Raw genomic sequence first — 6,790 nt, forward strand, 5'->3', positions numbered from 1 at the left:
TCTGCCGACTGTCTGTCTGATGGTAGAAACATACCGTGGAAGGAGACTAGACTAGACATGCTCACTTGGTGTGGGAATTTGCTTTTGATAAATACTGGGTTGTAAATTTAGCGACTACACTCAGACAGTTCTCTGGCAGAAACATTTTTTTTTCTAAAACCAACTCTGCTTATGGGCTGAAGGCTGGGATGGAGGGGCTGGCAGGGACGGGGCGGGATGCTTGTAAATCATCTCCGCGCATTGCTGAGGATCAGTTATCTTATTTAGCACAAGACTTCTTATTCCAAAATGATAATGCAATAAACATTTCCTTTAAACCTTGGAGAGAACAACAAATAGAACTTCCTTTTAAATTTTTTATTCCCCCCTTAGTTTAATATTACATGAGCAAAAACAATTTTCCTATATTCCATGTCAGAATCATGTCTCTTTGTGTCTCTTTACAGAATTCACAGATTCGATCCTTACAATTAAAACACTCTAGAAAATAAAATCAAACTTCAACAAAAATGTACCTGTATTCTCAATTTGCAACAGAATACTTAGTTAAAGGAATTGGTTCTATGCTTTGTCTGTTATTTATGTGGTAATGTTTTTAAATGGATCTTTATTAAGTTTTATTTAGAGTAATAGGCTTTTTGTGTCTCATTTCTTGTTGGATTGCCAGAAGTTCTGCCTTTTTTAAAGTAGTAATCTAGAAAAAAAAAGTCAGAGAAATTTTTACCACCCTAGAATTTCAAAAAGTGATTTAGCTGATTCTCTTTCACAAATCTTTTGAAACTTGGATAATAAGGAAGAAGCACTGTAGACTGAATTTCACCAGCAAGGTATTTTAATAAGTATTATAAATATAGCTTATTTGAATCTTTGGTGATAGCTGTAACACCTATCAAAATTTCTGGTTGTAAGGGAAGGTATTTCATTCAGAATTCCACCAGGGTTTGGTTTTGGGAATGATTGCATGTTTACTACCACCTATTATTAAATCTTATCTCTGTAAGATACAGACAAATGGAAAGATATACCATGTTCATGAATTGGAAAAAATAATACTGTTAAATGTCCATACTATAAAAAGTTTTACTTCAGTATAGTCTTATTAAAATATAGGGAGTTTTTCTTCAGTTTTCTTATGTTTTTAAAGACTTGCTTTATGTCCTAAGTTATGATCTGTTCTTGAAACTTTTATTCCAGGGGAGAAAAATGTTTGAATTCTATAGCTTTAGGGTGAAATATACTGTTGATGCCTGTTTAGCCTAATGATATATAATGCTATCTAATTTTGATTTCCTTACTGATTTGTTTTTGTCTGGATGACCTGGTTAGGAAGGAAAATGGTATATTCACACCACCCCTGTTATGTTGGAATCTCTCTGCATGTTTTGTATTCGGTAGCCAGCTTTATAAAATATGCAAATATTAGGCATGCATGTAATTACAAAAATTATCTCCTCCTCTGTCATTTTTCCCCTTTATCAATATGATAGCCAGGCGCTGGTGGCTCACGCCTGTAATCCTAGCTACTCAGGAGGCTGAGATCTGAGGATCGCGGTTCAAAGCCAGCCCGGGCAGGAAAGACCGTGAGACTCCTATCTCCAATAAACCACCAGAAAACCGGAAGTGGCGCTGTAGCTCAAGTGGTAGAGCGCTCGCCTTGAGCTGAAGAGCTGAGGGACAGCGCCCAGGCCCAGAGTTCAAGCCACATGACCGACAAAAAAAAAAAAAAAAATCAATATGATATTACTTTTCTTTTTTCAGAGGTTATAGTATATTGTCATTTGCTTTTTAAAAAATATTTTTATTGAAAAAATACCAGACAAGCAGAAAAGGTCAAAATTTATGCACATATGACCATATAAGATGATGCTAAGTAAAATGAACCCCAAGATAGGGACACAAGAGGTTTATTTTAATTTGTCACTGTTGTTTTTCATATGCTATGTGAATTTTTTGTTTCTTTTGTATATGCTTCCCCCATGTTGTCACTGTATTTGATTCCAGTGCCCTATATCTTCTTTATACAATTTCTAATTTGGGGAGGGGAAGGGAAATAACAAAATGCTGAAACAAGGATACAGGTTGACCCATTGTAACAATGAGACTACAAGACTCTATGCTGAAATGAACTTTACAACTTTGGGGGAGGAGGAATTGAGAGGTGGGGAGGGAAGGGATGGTAGGGGAAAAACAAAGGCAGGGGTAACAATGCTTGATAGGAAATGTACTCATTACCTTATTCATGTAACTACAAACCCTCTGTACAGTATCTTTACAATGATATTACTTTCTTGACTTCTCTGACTAAATTTGGTTTGAAGCCTGCTTTGTCACTGTCAAGTACAGGTAATCCTGCTGCCTTTCAGTTTCCATTTTCTTGGAATATCTGATTTACTGAATTCTATTTACTAAGGAATATATTTCACTAGGCAGCAAATAGTTGGTGGTCAGGTCTTTTATTCTTAATTAAATCTTCCATAGTATTATTGACACATTTGTAATAATTTCCCTTTTTATTAGTTTTGTGGTGCTTGATTTTTCTTTACTCCTATTTTGCTTATCTACATGTCTAGGGAGACTAATTCTCCCCAATATTTTTGTAGATGTTTAGATCTTCCTCCTCTTCCTATGGCATTCCCTTGAGTATCTTCTGATCTTGTCTCTTTGGAGATATAAAGTCCTCTTCTACTTACATGACTATCTCTTCTTGAGATTTTTGGAAGTAATTCTTCAATTAGTTTATTGAATATGTTCTCAATGACTTTACCTTTAATTTCTCCTTCTTCTAAGCCTGTGATTCAGTGGTTTGGTTGGCTGAGTGGTTTTAGGGTTCAAACTCAGGTCTAATGCTGGCTAAGTAGATACTCTGCTGCCTGAGGCACACCTTTAGATCATTTCACTTTAGTTATATTTCAATAAGGTCTTGAATTTTTGCCCAGCAGGACTTATCAAAATCCTTCTATTTATGCTTCCAAGTATAATCGAGATTTCAAGATATCCAGCTGTGTGTTAGGATGGAGGTCATGTTAACTGTTTTCTAGTGTGGACTTGAGTAGCTGATTTAGTCTTTAAATGGTATCCTGGAGGTCTTGCTAATTCCATTCATACTTCTTTATCTGTCTTCATCTGCATGTTTCAACACATCTACCTTTGAGCTTTAATATTCATCTTTAATTTGATCCATCTACCTTTTTATTCCAAGGCCCTGTTTCAACATGGCTTCTTACTATAGTCATCTGAGGTTAAGGGAGTAAAAGAAGGATTTTTTGTTTTTTGTTTGTTTGTTTGCTTTTTACACTGACCCACCAAAATCCCTACGGAAGGTATGGGCTTATCTTGCAGCTAGAATTGCCTGTTTGGTCCAATACCGGGGCCATTTGACCTATTGATTGCAACCTTAAGCTTCTTCTCCTATGCTTGGAACCTCTTTGATGGTTTTGTCTGCTGCTTCCATTCTTTCCTGCTTTTCTGATGTCCTGACCATGATTTCTAATAGTCCTTATCTCTTTTCTCTTTCTCCCTTTAGAATATAGTTTCTCCTGTGTTACCTGACTTTTAATTCAGAGTCAAGTTCTAATGATTGGATATGTTTTCCAATCATTTTACTTCTATGAAATTAATGTATCTGACATCCAAAAACAAATGCATGCCTTAGAGAGTCTCAATTCTGAAGTTATTTTCTGATAGAATTCAATGGGGGAAAAATCACCACACTAACCTTTCCACCCTGCTTCAACTTACTGTTGACTTGACTACTCAATAGAAAACAATGCAGCCAGTTCTCACCTCAGCAGTATTGGGGGCCAGGGAGCTTCTTCACTGATGAGCCACTGTGCCATGTATTTGAACAGTACTACTTGTCTAGACACCAGGATGAATAAGCTGGAGCTAGAAATGCACAAACTTTTTAACAAGTCCTAAACCCTGTATCTGCTGTAGGGTCAAATTGAAGTATGTGAGTAAATCCAAATCTTCTGTCATTCCTTTGAACTGATCATCTTTGAACGTGTAATCTATATACGCAGACAGGCTAAGTGCTGAGAGTGGTCAAAAACAAGACTCCCTTCCAACTGCAGATCAATTTAGTGCACACTCTCCCATTCCAACGAAAAACTATTCAGAGGAATTGTGGATGGTAATATGTGCTGCTTAAAGGAGCCTCTGTTTAGGAAACACAAAGTCATTATTTTTACTTGGATACTCGGGTTCACAAATATCATCTAGCACCTGCTTTTCGGGGGTCCCCTTGTTGGGGGGTGCTCTGTGAGTAAGCGTATGACCTCTCGTGGTATTGGCTCCAATCACCTGTGGTTCCACCTGAGAGGAGTTCTGATAAATGCAGTTTGCGTTTTTAGTCATGATAGAGCGACATCAGGCATTTTCATTTCCAGGTGCTAGCTCTGCTGGCTTTCTTCTTCATCCTAGCTTTTAGCACACTACCTCTCCATGGACGGAAATAAGTTCACCTTCAAAAGGCCAATATCATGTTCCCTGTCTGTGAAACTAGTTTAAATGTCAACATAGGAAGGCGCTACCATTCTGTGCATTATTATTAACCACTCAGAGTTGGTTTAGTCAACTCTGTGAAATCAGGTAGCAAGAGTGGCATCTAGGGTTTGTGAGGGCCTGAGACCAGGGGTGAGTGACCATGTAGGGAATGCGTGATTGCAGATCTTCGCTGCATCATTTTTCCAGGATAAATAGTAAGACGGGGGGCCATGGGGAGTTTTTGCAAGCTACTTTAACATGCCTTTTTTAGGTTGTTCTTTGATAGAGTTTATATTGCTGGAGAAAGATATCCAATGCATTTATAGATCGAAAAATCTATAACTTCATTGAAACTCAGACACAGCAAAATAAAATGATCTATAGATTGGTACCCAAAGAGTTCGCAGTACAGAAATGGGGGAGAGGGCATCAATAGGAGGATAGTGGAGGAAATACATTAAATTCAGTGCATGTTCTAAAAATATTAAGAAAATTGAGGGAAGGGGAGGGGTTGGGAACAGGGGGGAGAACAATGAAAAAGCTGACATTGATCAAGATTCACTAAATTCATATACTACTTTGTTGAATGCAAATCATTTGTACAACTACTTAAAGATAAAATAATTTTTAAAAATAGTGGTTTACATGACAGGTATTTTAAAGTATTAATGCCTAACAATATCATACTTTACAATATCATCATAGAAGATAGTATCAACTAGAACTGCTTCCTGGAGTTCACTGGATCCCATCCCTAGGTGGCTTCTCCAGAAGCTATGCTTTCGTGCACATAACATATCATTTTGTTATTAAGTACAAGTCTCTGCACACCATTCTAACCTTAAAGCAAAGGTTAATTTATGCTATGTAGATCATGTGCTAATCATTATACCTTATTGTCTTGATTTAATGGAAGAGTCATAAAACAAGATTTAAAATGTGCAATGCAAGAAAATATTTTCAGTCCCTAGCTCAAGGTCATCTTTCATATTTGTTTGTGTGGATTACATGAAGAGAAGGAAAAGGCAACCACACCTGTAAACTGGTAAAACTGGAATTCCTTCCTCTTTAAGAAAGCAAATCACAAATATTCTTCAACCCTAAAAAGGTATGCAATTGTTTAAACTTTTAACAACCCTAGGATTGACCATTCATAGAAAAGGCTTGGGATATGAATATTACAGTAAATCCAACTGCATATTGCACAAACTGCCCTGCCTTCCAACTTTCATACATTGTGCCTTGAACCCTCTGTTATCCTGCTCACCTCTTAGGTAAGGATCCATATGTACTTATGTGGAATGTTTTTCCTGGTTTTACATTCACTGGTAGATCTAGCTTACAGTAAGAAATTAATTACCCCTACACACATCCCCTAAAAAATGTAAAGACTGAAAGACTGGGCTGGGCTCATGCATTAGGAATACAAATTATCAACCAAGTGACAATTGTGTATTGAAGTCTCAAAGACCTGTGTCTAATGAACAACTCGGTAGCTAATAACTACACTGATGTGAGCAGGACTCAGATTTCATTCTTTACTGCCTGTTGACATAGATGAAGATTGTAAAAAAGAAGTTTTTTCAATGCGGTGATTATTTTTCCCTCCTTGTATTGGTTTTCTACAGGCTATGATATTCTGCCACACAGAATGATTTGATAGGAATATTTCATGCAAACAGATGGAATAATTGGGAGAATAAGTTAAAAAAAATTCCCTGACACTCCAATGAGGAGGCAGCATATCTTTTGTGAGACATCAGTGGTGGATTGATGGATTATTAATATCATAGAAATTGTGAACTCTTGTCAATAGTACCACAGTTACTGTGTACTTTAATGAGGTGGGGGAGCAATGTTAATCCTTCTACTTTATGGGTTGTAGTTAATGAATTTTTAAAATTCAATTAAAACATACGTCTAAGAGTGACACATGACCTCTGAAAGTAAATTAAGGAGCCAAATAATCCCTCTATCCTTCAGATAGATGCCGAAGTGCTATGGTGTGGGTAAAAATGCTTTTGTGCTCACCAAATATGATTTCTGCATATTGACTTCTGAATTAGGAAGCTGCTGAGATCCAGAAACTTCTGGACCCTCAGGCTAGAGTCATACTTATTTGTGGATATCCAGTTTCAATCACACACAGATTCATTTATGCCTGGGTATATGCATGTATGTAATATTATTGACTCAAATTGTTTAATGAGAGATAAATTATTCCATACACTTAGCACAGTGCCATATATCCAGTTTGGTAAGCAACAAAGTAAATACCAAGAGGTACCAAGTAGATACCAAGAGG

Source organism: Dipodomys spectabilis, unplaced genomic scaffold, assembly GCF_019054845.1.
Source record: "Dipodomys spectabilis isolate Male_0828 unplaced genomic scaffold, ASM1905484v1 ptg000297l, whole genome shotgun sequence".
NCBI lineage: Eukaryota > Metazoa > Chordata > Mammalia > Rodentia > Heteromyidae > Dipodomys > Dipodomys spectabilis.